This window comes from Narcine bancroftii, chromosome 1 (genome assembly GCF_036971445.1).
Source record: "Narcine bancroftii isolate sNarBan1 chromosome 1, sNarBan1.hap1, whole genome shotgun sequence".
NCBI classification, from domain to species: domain Eukaryota; kingdom Metazoa; phylum Chordata; class Chondrichthyes; order Torpediniformes; family Narcinidae; genus Narcine; species Narcine bancroftii.
In genome coordinates this window covers 349,858,463-349,879,487 of record NC_091469.1, presented here as the reverse complement: position 1 = coordinate 349,879,487, position 21,025 = coordinate 349,858,463, and the positions used below count along the sequence as shown (strand labels likewise).

Here is a 21,025-nt window from a genome sequence, read left to right as displayed (position 1 = left end):
TGTATCAGTGGTTAAACCTAATGCAGTCACCATTTGAAAAGAGAGATATGGGTGCAAGGGAAAAGGGTAGGTTTGGATAATTTATATTTTATTGAATTTGTAATGTTGCGTTTAGACACTTTTGAGAGAAGACATCCCATTATGACACACAACCTTATCTTTTAGGATGATCCTGGCTTAAGGTGCTGAGATCACAGAAGAGCATCAAGACAGTGTATGTGGGTGGTGGCTTCATGTCAGTGTGCAGCTGAATTGGTTTACTAATGGCAGCAGGTTCAAACCCAATATTATTATACATAATCAAACAAATTTTGCCAATTCTGAGTCTCTCGCTGAGACATTCATATTTCTTTATGATGAAAGGAAGTGAGATTTAAATTGACCAATTCAGGATCAGTTGCATTTCAGAGTTTGAATTTATTCAAGACCAAAAGATCAAGAATGAAAAGACAGCACTCCAAAATAGCTGGCAGCTCAGAGTCTGTTGCATTAAATTCCACGCATTTACATCAGCTATTTTCATATGAGGTACCGTTAAATTAACTCTGTTGCCCTGTTTGCAATGGTGCAACTGTGTTGCACAATTGAACTGGACATATATAATGTTCTGTAAAATTGAATCCCACAACATGTCTATGAATTTCACTGGAATTTAGATCAATGTCATGGAGGACATTTCATGGAACATAGAGCAGTATAGCATAGGAACAGACCCTTCTGCCCAACATGATGCAGATCTAGCTAATTCCATCCACCTAAACCTGGACTTTTATCCCTTTATACCCCAGCTGTTAATGTGCCTGTCTAAATGCCAATGAAACTTTTCCATTATATTAACTTTTACCACCTCTTCTTAGATGCTCCAAAAAATTAATGTCTCTTTAAATTTCCCTCTCATATTAAATCATGTGCTCTCTTGTACTTGACATCTCCACTCTGGAAAAGGACCTTGACAATCTACCCTCATAAAACTATATCCTTCCATTTGGTTGCCCCTCAGGTTCAGAAGCCTGAGAAAAGAATCAAACTTTGTCCAACCTCTCCTTGTTGCTATTTTTTTTCCATTTCAGGCAATATACTAGTGAACATTTTCTGCATCCCCTCCAAGGCCACCACATCTACCCTGCAATGTGGTGACCAGAATTGCATATGATACTCTAAATTTGACCTAACAAGTTTTTTATATCTACAACATGACTTACTGACTTTTAAGCTCAATGCCCTGACTAATGAAGGACAGTGTGGCATATACATTCTTTACCAACCTATCTTCTTTTGTGGCCACTTTCAGGGATTCATACACTTGATAATTTTTCATAAACATTTACATTCTGGTTATTTGCAGAATGAAAATGAGTATGTGAGTGGATATGTGCATGTGTGTGCATGTGTGCATATGCATTGACCATTGGCAGCAATCCAGGTCAAATCCTGCACTGTCTGTAAGGAGTTAGTATGTTCTTCCCATGATCTGCATGGGTTTTCTCCAAGTACTCCAGAGTCCTCCCACCCAACAAAATGTGTGGAATTGGGGGCTTAATTGGGTATAATTGGATGACACAGGTTTTATGGGCTTGGTTGTATCATTTTAAAAAAATCATAAAATAGTGATTCTATATTACATATTTTAAGCTGTGAGCACAGCAGCGATCAACAACCCAAGGGAATTCTGAAGATACTACATTATTCTCTTAAAAGCACAAAACTAGAGAAACTCAGCAAGTTAAGCAGCATACTTTATTTTGCAAAGGTAAAAATAAATAACCAACGTTTGAGCTTGAGCCCTTCATCAAGGTACAGAAAAATGTTGGCAGGCATCAGAACAAAAATTAGGCATGAGAGGGGTGGTCACAAATGCAGGAGGTAATAGGTGGAGAAGGGAGGGAATAATGCCAGATGGCATTAACATTGACTTTTTCTGTTTCTACTAACCTGCTCTCCTCTTCCTCCTCTCTCCTTCCCTTCCCCTTTTCAGTTCTACTCCCTCCCTTCACCTAGCCATCCCTCTTCTCCACTGTCCCCTCCCTCCCTCCCTCCCTCGAGAAGAGAGGCTTAATCAGCATCTTCAGCAACTAAAGATGAATAAATTAGCAATGGGAAAAGAAAAAGATGAGTCTGGGAGATGCTGGAGAGGGTTTAAGCACCAAAAAATGAAATGAAGAGAACCTTGCAATGAAACACAATGAAAATGGAGGAAAAGGTTGATGTGAAAGTTAAACAAAGCTCCTGATCATGTAGCATTGGAAACCAGGATTTTGGAAATGTGCCAGCAGTTTCCACAGGGAATCATGGACCAAGTTATTCAGAATAACATACCACAGCTTGAGTTGCAGAAGAGAGCAATGGTCATCAATAGGCTTCTCCCGATAGACCAGCTAGATTTGCTGAGGAGCACTGCTGGTCTCCTTTACCATATCAAGGATTCTGAAACTGCAAGAAAAATGAAGGGATCTGACAACCAGGAGGTGGTAGTTTATCAAATCATTGAAGATGCTGGAAATAAAGGAACATGCAGCAGAGATATTCAATACAAGATCAACCTCCCTCTAACAGAGGTCAATAAAACATTGAAGAACAAGGAAAGCAAAAAAATAAGTAAAGCTGTGGAGTCAGAAGATGCTTCGAAGGAAAAGGTATACATGTTGTACAACCTGCAGCCAGACGGATCGGTGACTGATGGAGCTTGGTACGGTGACCAAGACTTTAAGTCAGAACTTGTGGAAGTATTGAAATACATCTGTGACTGGGGATCAGCATGGTGGAACTGTTAATGGAAGATATAAAACCATCATGAATACATTGATATAATGGGAAAGTAGAGATGACTATTATAGCTGCAAAGGAATGTACTTTTGGAAGTATCGATGGCATGAAAAGGTGTATAGAGCAGTCAATTCAATTATTCAGCCCACTGGCCTGACGAGGACACCTTGTGAGAAGTGCCCAATATTTGATGATTGCCAGGAAGCTGGAGACATTTCTCCAGCAACTTGTCTATTCATGATGGAGTGGCTAGAGTTTTAACCAAATGACTCTAGGAACTTTAAAGCTTGGATGATGATGAACCATTTAGAGTGTCTGGGAAGAGTTTTATCAAGTTCCTATTTAGGGCAAGTGGTTTATGCTCTGTGAGCCTCCTTTCAAGTCTTGTCTCATAAACCTTCTTTACTTTCTCTCCCCATTGCTTGTATAGCTTCCCATTATATTCGGAACCAGCAGAAAAGGACAAGTTCTACACCGACCTGCGCAACCTCATCCAACGCACCCCTACAGCCGACAAGGTTGTCATCCTTGGCGACATCAACGCTCGCGTCGGCAAAGACTCAGAAACCTGGCCAGGAATCATGGGCAAGCATGGCGTCGGCAAGTGCAACGACAATGGGCACCTCCTGTTGGAGCTCTGCGCAGAACAGCGGCTTGTCATTACAAACACCCTTTTTCAGCAGAGGGACAGCCTTAAGACTACCTGGATGCATCCCCGATCCAAACACTGGCACCTCCTGGACTACATCCTGGTGCGAGAAAGTGACAAACGAGATGTGTTCCACACCAGGGTCATGCCCAGCACGGAATGCCACACTGACCACCGGCTGGTTCGCTACAAGCTCAACCTTCACTTCAAGCCAAAGCCCAGGAACAGTAAAGCCCCCAGAAGGAGGTTCAATGTTGGAAACCTGCAGTCAGATGAAGCGAGAGGAAACTTCCAGGCAAACCTCAAAGCAAAGCTCGACGATGCAACCCGCCTCACGGACCCGTCCCCTGAAACCCTCTGGGATCAGTTGAAGACTACCATACTGCAATCCACTGAAGAGGTACTGGGCTTCTCCTCCAGGAAAAACAAGGACTGGTTTGACGAAAACAGCCAGGAAATCCAGGAGCTGCTGGCAAAGAAGCGAGCTGCCCACCAGGCTCACCTTACAAAGCCGTCCTGTCCAGAGAAGAAACAAGCCTTCCGTCGCGCATGCAGCCATCTTCAGCGCAAACTCCGGGAGATCCAAAATGAGTGGTGGACTAGCCTCGCCAAACAAACCCAGCTCAGCGCGGACATTGGCGACTTCAGGGGTTTCTACGAGGCTCTAAAGGCTGTGTACGGCCCCTCACCCCAAGTCCAAAGCCCGCTGCGCAGCTCAGACGGCAAAGTCCTCCTCAGCGACAAGATCTCCATCCTCAACCTATGGTCAGAACACTTCCAATCTCTTTTCAGTGCCAACCGCTCAGTCCAAGATTCCGCCCTGCTCCAGCTCCCTCAACAGCCCCTAAGGCTAGAGCTGGATGAGGTCCTCACCCAGGATGAGACATATAAGGCAATCGAACAACTGAAAAGTGGCAAAGCAGCAGGTATGGATGGAATCCCCCCAGAGGTCTGGAAGGCTGGCGGCAAAACTCTGCATGCCAAACTGCATGAGTTTTTCAAGCTTTGTTGGGACCAAGGAAAACTGCCTCAGGACCTTCATGATGCCACCATCATCATCCTGTACAAAAACAAAGGTGAGAAATCAGACTGCTCAAACTACAGGGGAATCACGCTGCTCTCTATTGCAGGCAAAATCTTCGCTAGGATTCTACTAAATACCTAGTGTCGCCGAGAATATTCTCCCAGAATCACAGTGCGGCTTTCGCACAAACAGAGGAACTACTGACATGATCTTTGCCCTCAGACAGCTCCAAGAAAAGTGCAGAGAACAAAACAAAGGACTCTACATCACCTTTGTTGACCTCACCAAAGCCTTCGACACCGTGAGCAGGAAAGGGCTTTGGCAAATACTAGAGCGCATCGGATGTCCCCCAAAGTTCCTCAACATGATTATCCAACTGCACGAAAACCAACAAGGTCGGGTCAGATACAGCAATGAGCTCTCTGAACCCTTCTCCATTAACAATGGCGTGAAGCAAGGCTGTGTTCTCGCACCAACCCTCTTTTCAATCTTCTTCAGCATGATGCTGAACCAAGCCATGAAAGACCCCAACAATGAAGACGCTGTTTACATCCGGTACCGCACGGATGGCAGTCTCTTCAATCTGAGGCGCCTGCAAGCTCACACCAAGACACAAGAGAAACTTGTCCGTGAACTACTCTTTGCAGACGATGCCGCTTTAGTTGCCCATTCAGAGCCAGCTCTTCAGCGCTTGACGTCCTGCTTTGCGGAAACTGCCAAAATGTTTGGCCTGGAAGTCAGCCTGAAGAAAACTGAGGTCCTCCATCAGCCAGCTCCCCACCATGACTACCAGCCCCCCCACATCTCCATCGGGCACACAAAACTCAAAACGGTCAACCAGTTTACCTATCTCGGCTGCACCATTTCATCAGATGAAAGGATCAACAATGAGATAGACAACAGACTCGCCAAGGCAAATAGCGCCTTTGGAAGACTACACAAAAGAGTCTGGAAAAACAACCAACTGAAAAATCTCACAAAGATAAGCGTATACAGAGCCGTTGTCATACCCACACTCCTGTTCGGCTCCGAATCATGGGTCCTCTACCGGCATCACCTCCGGCTCCTAGAACGCTTCCACCAGCGTTGTCTCCGCTCCATCCTCAACATCCATTGGAGCGCTTTCATCCCTAACGTCGAAGTACTCGAGATGGCAGAGGTCGACAGCATCGAGTCCACGCTGCTGAAGATCCAGCTGCGCTGGGTGGGTCACGTCTCCAGAATGGAGGACCATCGCCTTCCCAAGATCGTGTTACATGGCGAGCTCTCCACTGGCCACCGTGACAGAGGTGCACCAAAGAAAAGGTACAAGGACTGCCTAAAGAAATCTCTTGGTGCCTGCCACATTGACTACCGCCAGTGGGCTGATATCGCCTCAAACCGTGCATCTTGGTGCCTCACAGTTTGGCGGGCAGCAACCTCCTTTGAAGAAGACCGCAGAGCCCACCTCACTGACAAAAGGCAAAGGAGGAAAAACCCAACACCCAACCCCAACCAACAAATTTTCTCCTGCAGCCGCTGCAACCAAGTCCGCATCGGACTTGTCAGCCACAAACGAGCCTGCAGCTGACGTGGACATTTACCCCCTCCATAAATCTTCATCCGCGAAGCCAAGCCAAAGAAGATATTTACCAGAACTGAGATAGAGTTCCACAGTGGACAAACCTCTGGAAAAGTTGAGGGATCACGCTCGGGTTCGATGTTCTTCAACCCCGAGGGGATCCAGGAAGGGGGAGGGGGGTGGAAACACCCTCCAGTACATTTAGAAGACTAGGTGCAGTGACTTGAAGACTTTATTCAGTGTATCTCATAGACTCTGGACTGCCTATTAAAGACTATGTATGTTCCCAGTTAATAAATTGTTGTATATTTCCAATTAATAAATTTTACGTAGCATGGGATCTATAGTTACTATGATTAGTGTTAACCTAGTTAAATTTTCTGCAGTGTTAACATTGATAAATTTAACCTTATACATTTACCAGAAAGTACAAAACTTTTTTTTTTGAGGAGGAAGAATATTATGGGAATATGCATGAGTGAGTCATTCACGTGACATCAGATACACAGAGTTACATTATACGCGACGTTTCAGTTTGTGTGTGCGTCATCTTGTTGAAAATAAAGTGTGGTAATCGTTTTATTAAAGAAATGACTAAATAGTGCGGTCACAGCGTTGGTCTCTTGCTATCTCAGACTTGAAAACTTAAATCTTTCCCTCAGGCCAAAATCATCTTTACCTCCTATGAATTCTGCATGACCTGCTAAATTTCTCCAGCATTTCTTTTGTGTTTCCAACACAATCACAGCATCTTCAGACTTTCATGTTCCACTCCTCTCCACTGAAGCCTGCCTAACCTGCTCTTGTTTCCAACAACAGGGAGACAATAGCCCAAGGTCACAAACTTTTTACAATGAATGGAACAGAGCTGAGCAATCTTTTAGCAAGAATTAATTTTTAAATTCTATAATCTGGGCTTGAAAGAATGTCGGTATGAGATTCAACAGCAAGTTCTAAACAAGAAAACAATACACAAGGAAAGGGAAAGAGCATGGGTTGAAACCAGTTGCATCAATAATTAAAATATTTAATCCAGGAAAAGCTTCCTTATGTGGTATAATATTTCATAATTCTGTTCACCACCAATTTATAAGTATAACATTGTTCTTTCTTTGGCTTGGCTTCGCGGACGAAGATTTATGGAGGGGGTAAAAAGTCCACGTCAGCTGCAGGCTCGTTTGTGGCTGACAAGTCCGATGCGGGACAGGCAGACACGATTGCAGCGGTTGCAAGGGAAAATTGGTTGGTTGGGGTTGGGTGTTGGGTTTTTCCTCCTTTGCCTTTTGTCAGTGAGGTGGGCTCTGCGGTCTTCTTCAAAGGAGGTTGCTGCCCGCCAAACTGTAATCAAGCTGTAAATAATGTTAGCGACATAGAAATTGATTTACTCAACAGACTGACTATAATGTTTTCTACCTGGTAACTTTCAAAATTGTTCATTCTTCCATTAACATCACCAGTTTGATTTCAGATTTGAATTGAGAATAAAACACTGTCTTGAGAAATTTTGTTACCTATTATCTCTATCGATTAATTATTTTAATTCTCGTGTGGACTTAGGTGTTGCTGCAAGTAATTTTAAGGTTAAAGTGCAATATCGTAGTTTAATTCATTTTTTACAATGTGTATGTTTCCAGCAGAGCAAACTTCTACTGCCCAACCCTTTTTGTTCCAAAGAAGACAATGGTGAGCAGAAACAGGCTGATATATTGTTCATTAATCTTGTTAACTAGTGTTTTATTGATCTTGAAATAAAGAATCAGAATCAGAATTCATTATCATGAACAAATCATGAAATCTGATGTTTTGCAGCAGTATCACAGTGAAAAGATGCATATTATGACCATCTTACGGCATTTCTATAAAAATACAATAGAATAAAATAACAATAAAAATAATACTGCCGGAAAAGTGAGGCAGTGCCTTTGGATCATTGGTTATTCAGGAATCTGATGGCAGTGGAGAAGAAGCTGTCCTTGTGCCACTGGGTGCTCATCTTTAGGCTCCTGTACCTTTTCCCCAATGGTAGCAGAGTGAAGAGGGCATTGGGGTCTTTGAGAAGAGAGGCTGCTTTTTTTAAGACAGTGCCTCATGTAGATGTCCTTGATGGAGTGAAGTCTGGTGCCTATGATGTCGCAGGCCGAGTTAACAACCCTCTGGAGTTTATTTTTGTCCTGAGAGTAGGCGCCTCTATAGGGTGGGTGCCAGAACATATGTTAGATGGGGGCATTAGTGATTTTGAGGGGGGCTTATTTAGTGGGGGCCTGTCAACAGGGGTGGGGGGTGCTGACAAGGTCATGTCATTAAAGCCATCCATCCCTCTGACATAAAGCACGAGAATGCTCTTTTTATTGTGTCAGGGTAAAGAAGTTTCTCTTCACATCAGTCCTATCCCTTATCCTTAGGATGTGGGCACTTGTTCTGCACTTTCCCAACATCAGGTACATTCTTCCTGTATCTATCCTGTCTGGTCCTGACTGAATTTTATATATCAATGAGATTGCCTTTCATTCTTCAAAAATCCATTGAATATAGCCAAAGACCAGTGGTTCTCAACCCTTTTTGCCTCACTCAAATACCACCTTAAGTAATTCCTTACTAATCACAGAACACATATGGCATCCCAGGATCCACAGTGGACATTAAGGGATTACTTAAGGTGGTATGTGAGGGGAGGGAAAAAAGATGCGAACCATTGGTCTATGTCTTCAATATATTGTATATAACTGGGGTCCTTTTAGTACCCCACTATTAAGTGCCTGCCAAACTGAATAGGATCCATTCATTACCACTCTTCCTGCTTGGCCACCAGTTTTCTATCCATGTCAGTATATCATTGTCACATGTCTCCAAATATGCAACAAGGACATTGCCATTGAAGTCAGGCATTATCTGATTGTTACTGATTTCCACATCCCTCCTTTGATAAAAAAAAAGTGGTGTAACATTAGCAACTCTCCAATTCAAGGAAGCAGATCCAGCTTGTAGAGAAGGTTGGAAAATAATCACGAATGCATCCACTACCTCTAGGGCCACTTGAGCACTTTAGGATAAAGACTATCAGGCTGTGGGAAGATATTGACTTTCAATCCCATCAATTTCCCATTAACAATTTCATGACGGATAGGAATTCCCATTAATTCTTCTTCTATGCTCATCTCTTGGATCCTTCGTGTTCTTGATTTTATTAACAGCACAGTAGAAGGTGATTTCAGTCCTTTAAACCATGCTGCCAATTACACCCAAATGAACATACAACCCTGTGAATTTTGGATAGTGGGAGGAAACCACAGAACTTGGGGAAAAACCCATGTCGACACAGGGAGAATGTATAAGCTCCTTACAGACAGTGCAATTCGAATCCAGTACTATATACTTTACTTAACGAAGACAGAAACAAATAATCTCTTCAATTGGCCTTCAACTTCCTTGTTCTCCACTATCACTGGCCCTGATTCTAGCTGCAAAGGGCCTATATTTGCTTTAACTCATTCCTTTCTCTTACACACTTCGAGAAACTTTTGCAATCAGTTTTTATGTTACTAAGATCTTGGCTTTTTTGGCAAACCATTATTTTTAAATTGTAACTCCGAGTTATGGATTCATCCACAGGATGAAACATTCTCTCCTGTTAAGGTGCACTGGAAAGAGTAGAAAATCTCTTGATTGTTAGTACATCATGAAGTTTTAGATTCCAGCAGTATCTAGGTGGAATTCTGGACGTTGTAAAAAGACTACATATACTTATAAATTTGATGTTCTTCTAACATTCTCTTGCGAATGAAATCTAAAAGTCTATGACTCGAACTTGACGTTGCTCTTGCCTCATTCAGTTACATTAGATTCCCGTCCACAGTCATTTTTGCTTCTTCAGTAATCTCATAAGCTCCATAACCCCAGTAATGCAAAGTCAGACCAAAATAGTTGCATCCAGGGCTGTTCTGATCGTTGATCACAAGGTGAGTTATCAACTGTACAATTCTGTGTCAGCCATGTTTTTGCCTTTAGTCAGACGTTTCAAGAACAAGTCCCACTCCAGAGACAAAATAAGACAGCCCCATTCTTTAATGCAACACTGCTTGGGCACAGCAGTTTCCTTCCAGAAGAAATGCTGAACATTGTCCCCATCTATTTGTTGGAGAGACATGAAGATCCAAGCACACCATATGAAGAAAAGCAAGGTATTTATGGCTGTTGTCTTGGCTAATATGTATCACAAATCATCAACTAAAATTACCAAATGCATCTCTCATCATCATCAACTTTCCTCTGCTTGTCTTCAAGGTGGTTTGTTCAGTTTAAGGGCTAACACACTGCACTCACAGCAACAGAGCTTTTGCTGTGTTTCAACAAGCACAGAATGTTCATAATTACACCATCTGCATTATGCAGTATCAAAGCTGGGTCATTGAACCTTTTGGCAGGTATGGATGAATCATTCTCCAGCTTGATGAAAAATTCACCAACTTGCCACTTGTGTGTAACATCAGAGAGTTCATCTCCCAATCTCCAATCCTTCAACATCTTTTTGCTAACATTGTTAGCTTTTTCCAGCCTATTGAACAGAACTTTAACTATGATTATAAAGCTGTGATAGTACAGCTTCTATCACCAATGTGTATATGTACAGATTGTAGTGCAGGATGACTGTGATTGGCTGAGAGCGTAGCCACACCGACTGGCAGGTCTTAAAGAATTGCTCCTAGCCAGACCAGGTTATTCTGGACTGGTCAACCTACTTGTGATATGCTCCAGTCTTTTAGTTAATAAGTGCCTTGGTTTGGATCAACAAGCCTTTGGTTCTTTCGACTCGCTCTACAATTTTATTAACTAAAAAGTTTTGAAGGGATGGAGCGTATGCTACGACTGGAATGCCTCGACATCGACCCACAGTCAACCACTGCGAATGACTTTAAGCACTGGGTGAGATGCTTCGAACCATGTTTATAGCTCTTTGACCCTGCCATCGACAACTAATATTGATGACTATGCTGTCCCCGAGAGTCTACCAGAGCATCCAGGACGCGACCACTTATGCTGCAGCCATGAAGGTGCTGAAAGGGCCCACCGAGTTGGTGGGCTGCTGTATCCCTGGTCACCAGAGCTCCCAATGCCTGAACCCCAACTCCAAATCCTCCCCAGGCCTGCCGCACATGGTCAATGGGGAGTCTGGTGTGTGTGTGTGTGTGTGTGTGTGTGTGTGTGTGTGTGTGTGTGTGTGTGTGTGTGTGTGTGTGTGTGTGTGTGTGTGTGTGTGTGTGTGTGTGTGTGTGTGTGTGTGTGTGTGTGTGTGTGTGTGTGCGTGTTTGTGTGGGTACACGTGCGCATGTGGTCGTAGGCTGAGGGGAGGGTTCGGAGTTGACATCAGGATCTCTGGTGTGTCAGGGAGGGAGGGAAGAGGATAGGAGGAAAGGGGAGGAGAGGAAATGCCACTGTCCCTGAGGCCCTGGCCTGCTCCTGCCTGGGAGGCCGCTCTCCTTGATGACACTGGGGCAAGGGGTTCTTCCGACCATTTGCACCTGGGTGTAGTAGCATGTAGTTTGAGATGGAGAGTTGGAGAGAACAGTCAATAGGGGAAGGTATAGAAGAAATGGAAAGAGAAATGGGAGGGAGTTACCTGAAACGAGGATAATCATTGTTCTATTTTCATGTTGGGTGAAATTTTTTCAACCTGTGAGGTCAGTTAGGCTCCAAAAAATTTGGATTTCTGATTTGTTTCGTATATGTTCATTTATCTGAATTTTATATGAGGATTCAAAGAATCCAATTTCAGATAATTAGAGTCGTACTGTAATTTCTTTTGTTAGATCATGACTCAAGTGCGATAGACAGTTTTTTTCTCCATATTATAAATACAGACTGGATGCACAGGTGTTTTAAAAGATCAACCAGAATGACATCAGAACTGAATGATCATTAAAGGGTAAAATGGTTTAGACTTCTTACTCTCTGTGAGAAAGATGTCTGAGAATTAGCTCATATTATTGGATATTGTGAAGTTATTTGAAGGGACAGACCAAAACCATGAGCCATTTATAGAAGCCAGTCACATAATAATATATTTAAGTTCAAATTTATTGTCAAGATGTAAGAGGTTCAGTGAGAAAGCACATTACATTAGCATATTCATAGTGCACTTGTTAAAACACTGTATAAAGAGCAAAGTTACAGAGATAAATCAGTTACAAAGCAGTAAAGACAATATTATTTCACTGTTGTGAAATTTGTTCAGGCATTTTTTATAATGGTAGGATAGAAATTGTCCTTGAATTTGTTGGTGCATGATTGAACATTGGTGAATTCTGTGAGGTGGGGTAGAATGAGTCTTTTAACTTAATTTTAATATGCAGACTGTTTTTATGGGGCATTGGGCTGCATAGATGGAGTTGATGCAGGGGAAGGGAATTTGTGTACAGCTGAATGCCACTGGTGGGATTCTGTTACTTGGAGCCAGTATAAACTTGATATGGTCCAAGACAACTTAATGATTCAATAATTCCAATTCCAGTTGGGGGTAATTTCAGATTTCTTGTCGGAGTTTTTTTTTTTCTTTCTTTGGCTTGGCTTCGCGGACGAAGATTTATGGAGGGGGTAAAAAGTCCACGTCAGCTGCAGGCTCGTTTGTGGCTGACCAGTCCGATGCGGGACAGGCAGACACGATTGCAGCGGTTGCAAGGGAAAATTGGTTGGTTGGGGTTGGGTGTTGGGTTTTTCCTCCTTTGCCTTTTGTCAGTGAGGTGGGCTCTGCGGTCTTCTTCAAAGGAGGCTGCTGCCCGCCAAACTGTGAGGCGCCAAGATGCACGGTTTGAGGCGTTATCAGCCCACTGGCGGTGGTCAATGTGGCAGGCACCAAGAGATTTCTTTAGGCAGTCCTTGTACCTTTTCTTTGGTGCACCTCTGTCACGGTGGCCAGTGGAGAGCTCGCCATATAATACGATCTTGGGAAGGCGATGGTCCTCCATTCTGGAGACGTGACCCATCCAGCGCAGCTGGATCTTCAGCAGCGTGGACTCGATGCTGTCGACCTCTGCCATCTCGAGTACCTCGACGTTAGGGGTGTGAGCGCTCCAATGGATGTTGAGGATGGAGCGGAGACAACGCTGGTGGAAGCGTTCTAGGAGCCGTAGGTGGTGCCGGTAGAGGACCCATGATTCGGAGCCGAACAGGAGTGTGGGTATGACAACGGCTCTGTATACGCTTATCTTTGTGAGGTTTTTCAGTTGGTTGTTTTTCCAGACTCTTTTGTGTAGTCTTCCAAAGGCGCTATTTGCCTTGGCGAGTCTGTTGTCTATCTCATTGTCGATCCTTGCATCTGATGAAATGGTGCAGCCGAGATAGGTAAACTGGTTGTCGGAGTACATACATGATATCACATATTACCCTGACGTTCTTTTTTCTTGTGTGTGCAGCAGAATTACCATTAACTAGTAGTGCAAAAAAAAACTGATGCAATGATACAGGAAACTCATTTGGTGGGCATTGAGCATAAAAAGCTCAGGAGAGAGTGGGTGGGCCAAGTATTTAGTGCTTCCTCTGGGAAAAGGAGAGAGGTGGCCACCTTATTCATTAGAAGTGCAGTCTTCCCTGCAGAAAAAGTGATCCAAGGCACACTGGGGAGATATGTCATGGCAATCGGTACAATGAATGGGAAAAATATATCAATACTGAATATTTATGGTACAATGGAAGATGATTCCTCTTTCTTTGGAGACATTGCAAATATAATTGCAAATAAGGCTAAAGGTACGATATTTGTCAGTGGAGATTTTAATGCTGTTCCAGATGGGAGGCCGGATAGATAAGTGTTAGTACACAAGCAACCAAAAAGATCTAAAACATTGAATAACATCTTAGGAGAGCTGCCTTAGTAGACCTATGGAGACACAGAAACCCAGTGGGGAGGGACTTTAGTTTCTTCTCAAATGTACATAGATATGTTTTGTGTTCCTAAACAATAAATACATAAAGTAATAGATTGTAAAATAGTCTCAATAACAATCAGTGACCACACACCAATAATCCTTACCCTGGATTTAGAAATAGAAAAGTGTTTTAATTATTGTAGTGCAATACTGATTCAGGAAATTAAACAGTGTATGGAGGAATATTTTGAAATGAATGATAAAGGTGAATTTACATAATCTGTGTTGTAGGATGCTGCTAAAGCTATAATAAAGGGTAAAATGATTGACATATCAAGTAGAATAAGAGAGAAAAGACTGAAGACCTGGAAAGTAAAATGAAGGTACTAGAGTCAGTACATAAAAATAACAATAAAAATAAAGAACTCCTGAATGAATTAAGACAAAAAAAAGTCACAAATTAGACGAGCTCTTGACATTTAAAGCTGAAATAGCCCTGAGAATTTCGAATAAAAATATGAGAAGGGAAACTGAGCTAGACGTCTCTTGGCATTTCAGCTGCATAAAGAGCAAGCTAATCAAGTGGTCTCCAAAGTCTTTCACCTGGCCTCAAGGAAGTTAGTTTCACAGCCAAATGAAATAGCAAAAGTATTTGCATAAATTTATTTGGAAAAAAACTGTATGCAGGGTAAATATGTAAACAAACAAAGAACTGTAAACAGATAACAAATGTAAACAAACTGCAATAGAGAGAGAACAAAAAAAAGTCAATAAAGTGCTCAAATAAGAGTCCTTAAATGAGACTCTGATTGAGTTTGTTGTTGAGGAGTCTGATGGTGGAAGGATAGCAGCTGTTCTTGAATCCAGTGGTGCGAGTCTTGTGCACCTATACTTCTTTCCTGATGGCAGCACCAAGAACAGAGTGTGTGCTGGGTGGTGGGGATCCTTGATAATTGCTGTCGCTCTCCAATGGCAGCATTCCCTGTAGATGTATTCAGTAGGGGGGAGGGTTTTCCCTGTAATGTCCTGGGCTGTGTCCACTACCTTTTAGAGGGATTTACACTCAGGGATATTGGTGTCCCCATACTATGATGCAGCTGGACAGCACATTTTCCACCACAACTCTGCAGAAATTTGTCAGGGATTTTGGTGTCATATCAAACCTCCGCAAACTCCTGAGGAAGCAGAGACACTGACGTGCTTTCTCCAGCAAGGGTTAATGAGAATGTGAAACATGGTACCATAAATGGAAAAGACAAACAAAACAGATGAATGCATAGAAATAAGATTGTGAAGAAATAACATCATCATGGACTCTTTGGGCAAGATTTAAGCTCTCCCAATAAACATATGATCAGTGGTGCTTGTGAGCATATGTATTTGTTCTTTTTTAAATCAGTGACAAGGCCATAAAATGTTTGCCATATGGAAGATTATAATGTTTCCCATGAGAAATTCAGAGTGATTTAGAAGTTGACATGATGTTCTTTCATTTAAGTTGACATGAGTTTCATACCTGACAGGGAAGTACAGTACATGGAAGGATGCTCATGTCAGCTTCGTTTCCCAACAAAATAAGATTATAACAATGGGATGCAAGTTGTCATACATTCAGAAAACTACGGGTGAATTTGGAATGCAGATTCATGATACCATGCTATCAAAATCTCTCCATCAAGCTGTGGCTCCAATAATAGGCTTGATCAGAGTTTGCTGAAATTCTGATGTGTAAATGCCACCATCTCCTACTTCTGAAGTTACTAACCCATGATTTTCTCTACAATCAAGTAAGAATAATGAATCAATAGAAACATAGAAACATAGAAGATAGGAGCCTGCTCCGCCATTCAATGAGATCATGGCTGATCTTAAAGATCAGTATCCCGTCCCCGCCTTCTCTCTGTAACCCCTAATTCCCTTATACTGAAGAAATATATCTAATTCCCTCTTAAATATATTCAATGAACCTGCCTCCACTGCTCTCTTTGGCAATGAATTCCACAGATTCACCACCCTCTGGGTGAAGAAATTCCTCCTCAACTCGGTTCTAAATAGTTTGCCTATTATCCTCGAACCATGGCCCTGGGTTCTGGACACCCCCACCATTGGAAACATCCCTTCCGCATCCATGCTGTCCAGTCCTGCCAGAATTTTATATGTCTCTATGAGATCCCCTCTCAATCTTCTAAACTCAGTGGTGCTTGCGAGTACAATCCCAATTTGCGCAATCTTTCCTCATAAGTCATTCCTGCCATTCCAGGTATCAGCCTGGTGAATCGCCTCTGCACTCCCTCCATTGCAAGAACATCCTTCCTCAGATAAGGTGACCAAAACTGCACACAATACTCCAGGTGTGGTCTCACGAAGGCTCTGTACAGCTGCATTAAGGTACCCTTATTCCTACACTCAAACCCTCTTGATATGAAGGCCAACATACCATTTGCCTTTTTAACTACCTGCTGTACCTGCATGCTCGCCTTCAGTGACTGGTGCACAAGAACCCCTAGGTCTCTGTGCACTTCCCCATCTCCCAATCTTTTGCCATTCATATAGTAATCTGCCCTCCGGTTTGTATTACCAAAGTTGATAACCTCACATTTATCCACATTGTAGTCCATTTGCCATGTATCTGCCCAGTCCCCCAATTTATCCAAATCACATTGGAGCTTCCTGACTCCCTCTTCAGTGCACACAACCCCTCCTAGCTTAGTGTCATCTGCAAATTTAGAGATATTACATCCAATACCCTCATCTAGATCATTAATATAAATTATGAACAGCTGGGGTCCCGATCTGTAGATCCCTGTGGCACCCCACTGGTCACCGTCTGCCACTCAGAAAATAAGCCATTTATCCCAACTCTCTGTCTTCTATCTGCCAGCCAGTCCTCAATCCACATCAATACCTTGTCCCCAATCCCATGAGCCTTGATTTTGCATGCCAGTCATTTATGTGGGATCTTATCGAAGGCCTTTTAGAAATCCAGGTACACCACATCCACTGGCTCTCCCCCATCTATTTTACCTGTCACCATCTCAAAGAATTCCAATATATTTGTCAAGCACGATTTACCTTTTGTAAATCCATGTTGACTCTGTCCGATCCCTTCTCTGCTAGTCATATGCTTCACTATTACATCCTTAATAATGGATTCCATCATTTTGTCCACTATATTATAGGCTCACCGGCCTATAATTCCCTGCTTTTTCTCTACCCCCCTTTTTAAATAGTGGGTAACATTAGCTACCCTCCAATCCATGGGTACTGATCCTGAGTCTATCGAGTTCAGGAAAATAATTCTTAAAGCTTCTGCTATCTTTAAATACCCTAGGATGTAGATTCTCAGGCCCTTGGGATTTATCGGCCTTCAATCCCTTCAATTTCTTTCAGCTCCTACCTTGCATTAGTCTCTATGTTGCCCAACATCCTTGGGAGATTATTTGTATCCTCTCTTGTGAAAACAGAACTAAAGTAAGAATTTAATTGGTCTGCCATTTCCTTATTCCCCATTATATATTCCCCTGATTCTGACTCCAATTCCAAACACCAGAAATTAAAGGTTTAGAAAAAATTAAACAAGCTATTTCAGCCCATGAGCCCATGCTGCCCAATTACACCCAATTAACCTACAACCCTGGTATGTTTTGAATGGTGGGAGGAAACTGGTGTCCATGGGGACAGCCTATGCAGGCATGGGGAGAATATACAAACTCCACCCAAAGCCTTTCAAATTAATTTGACTCCTTCCATTGAAGGAGCTCCATCTCAAAAGTTGAGAAATCAAACTTAAAGTTTGTTCATCAGTTACTAATTCACTGAGTGCATTTGAATGTTCCAGTCTTCAAAACACAGAAATTAATTACAGGCCTCTAGTCGTACCATACAAGAATCCTGTGAATGAGACTTTTTTATAAGCTTGCCCAAGGTGAGGCTTTATTAAATTATTTTCATCCATGATCCACTTCTAGAGTTGTCCTTCATGAGCTGAATCAATGTTTGATAGACTAGAGAATAATCTGTAATGCACATGTATACCAGCCACCCATTCTATTCAATGTATTTTCCACTTTGCTTTTCATTTAGCTCCCTTTCTCCAAAAATTTTTAATTAATTTTCAATATTTTTCACACTACGGTAGAAGTCAATTCTGGCATTTAAACACCTGCCACTCAATTAGCCTACAACCCCATACATTTTGGAGGGTGGAAGGAAACCAGTTGGAGACATCGTGAGAAGAACTTACACCAGATTAAAATCTGGGTCGCTGATACTGTAATGCATTATACTAAACTAACAGTGATGGAATAAAAAAATATTTTTATGCTTTTGTCTTTGCTATTCTACAGATTTTCTTGTTTTTAATGTCATAGAATCATACAGCAGAGAACAGACCCTTTGGCCCAACTTGTTCATGCCAACTAATATGGCATTCTGGGCTAATCTCATTTGCCTGAACTTAGTTAATATCCTTCAGGCCTCTCATCCATAAATCCATCCAAATGTTGCTTGAATGATTCAACAGTTTCATCTGGCAACTCATTCCACATACAGATCACCTTTTGAGTAAAGGAATTGCCTCTCAGGTCCCTCCTAATCAACTATCCTAGGAGAAAAACTGTGAGCATATCTCTCATGATTTTGCAAAACTTTATAAAATCATCCCATGCCCTCCTTTGCTCAAGGAATAAAGACAGTCATTCCAACCTCTCCATCTAACTAAGTTTCTACAGTCTCAACAAAATCCTGAAGAACCTCCACTGAATCCATTCCGATTTAGTGAGACCCCTTCTATCGCTGAGTGACCAGAATTCGACAAAGCTGTCTAAGTATGGTCACTAACATCTTGTACAGCTGAAATGAGTTCCTAACGTTTCTTTTTTATACCCTGCCCAGCAAAAACCAATGTGCCAAGTGCCTTCTTCACCACCTTTTCCATCAAAGTTGCCACTTTCAGGGAACTTTACACCAGTACCTATCATTCTCTGTTCTGCAACACTTTCCAGGGACCTACCTTTCAGCATACACATCCTTCCCTAAAGTGTAAGACCTCACACTTACTAGAGTTAAATTCCATTTGCCTCTCCTTGGCCCACTTTCCAAGCTGATCTAGATCCTATTGTAAATTTATATATCCTTTCTTACTGTCCACTACACTACCCCCAATTTTGGTGTCATCTGTAAATTTACTAATCAAGTTAACTAATGGCCAAGCAAATTATCAGTAGAGATGCAAACAGCAGTGGACCCAGGACCAATCCTTGTGCCAAACCCTTGGTTACAGGCTTCCAATCAGAGACTCGCCATTTCAACACGACCCCCTGCCTTCTTCCAATAATATGGCTTTGAATTTAATCTTGCAGCTTTCCTTGGATCTCAAGCCATACGGAACCTTGTCAAAGTCCACATACACAACTTACTCCCTCCAGCCCTTGTCAATCCTCTTTGTCACCATATAAAAAAAAACTCCTTCAGATTTGTGAGACACAATCTGCCATTCACAAATCCATACCATCTCTAATCGATCCCTATCTATTCAAATGATGGTAGATCCTGTCCGTCAGAATCCCTTCCAGCACTTCCCAACCACTGATGCTCATTGCCCTGTAATTGCTGGGCTTATCCTTTCTGCCCTTGAAAACAACAGTACAAAATTAGCCACCTTCCAATATTCTGGCACTTCTCCCGAGACCAACAATGATGAGAATATTAGGGAACACTCTGTGACTGAACAATATAGATTTTGTCACAGAAAATATGACAACTTGCATCCCATTCTTATTATACAACTGTGACACCCTCTAAAAAGGATATAATTTTTAATGGGTAGATGCAGAGTTGAATTTCCCCTGGCTAGATAATCCAAACCTAGAATCATAAACTCAAAATAAAGGGATGAAAGTTCATGAAAGAGATAAGAAATGTCTTCGTCAAGAATGGATGCAGTAAATGCTCAGATCATCAGCAACAGCAATTTTGATATCAAAGGGGTCAGTGAATATAGTGCAGGTAAATCCCACTGAGGTAGAAACTCAATCATAATCTTATTCTTATTTTTCCAAAGGAAAAGAGAACATATAGCCTACTCCTGCTTCTGTTTCTTAAGTCATGCACAGTAAAACCACTGTTATCCAGAATTCAAGCAACCGGCAGCCTTAAGCAACCGGTAAAAAGATTGCAGGAAATAAATATGTAAAAAGGTACAGAAGTTTAAAATTAGTGTGCCTCGCTGTTAGTTCCCCAATCCATGAACCCAGAATCTCAAGAGAGTGGAAAATTCACTTATCTGACATCTACCAATCCCCATAGGTGTTGGATACCAGGAGTTTTACTGTACTTTGAAGTTAGGTGATTTACTCCATAAATACCCAAATGATGGTCACCTTGACAAACTGGACAATTTTGGTTTTCAACATCCAATTTCTACATTGCCTTTTTTCAGTGTGTAAGACATTATGAAAATAGCCTATTCTTCTTGCTAAATTAACAAGTGGCAAAGAATTGACTGTCAGCTTTGTAAATCTGGTTTAAACCTTAGACTGTTATAGTGGGACTAGCTCCCTCCGGGCCTATGGACTGAATTATAATTGCAAGGAGATTTTAAAAGGTTGGGCTAAATAAGTAGATTCTGTTGGCAGACTATCCATGGCTGGATTAGGTTCCTCATGGTGAAGGTTTATTAAATGGGTTCTCACTGCAGCTAATTGCTCTTTCTCCCTTAACATACAGGCTACAACAAATAGAAGTAAAATACTATTGAAAGGTGAAACAAGCTCAAGGGGCTTTTTGGTCTATTTTTGTTTCTTCTGCACATAATGTAAACACCATTTTGCTGTATAGTGTATTTACAAACATTTCAAAGATCATCTCGGATTAAAGTTTACTTCAAAAATAGATTAAAACAAAAACTGAAGGCTTTCAGCAGACAGTGCAGAGAATAGACAGATTCAAACCCGCTCAAGCAGTCTGCAGTTCTTGCCAGCCCAGAAATAATCTGAATACAGGACATCAGCCATGTTAACACATTGCACCCAAGGGCTACCTTGTAAGATGGAGCAGTCCACAAAGCAGCCTATCTCACAACCTCACTGCTTTCAGTTAAATGTCTTTACAAAATGCTTGATGAGCATGTGGATTTTGAAACAAGTTAAATTAGCTTTAATAATTGAAAA

General features: G+C 42.0%; 1 pseudogene; it reads left to right on the top strand.

Annotated features, from left to right (window-relative positions):
* Positions 1–2,188: 2,188 nt before the first annotated feature.
* Positions 2,189–3,024, top strand: LOC138758034 (DNA-directed RNA polymerase III subunit RPC6 pseudogene; annotated as a pseudogene).
* Positions 3,025–21,025: the final 18,001 nt, after the last annotated feature.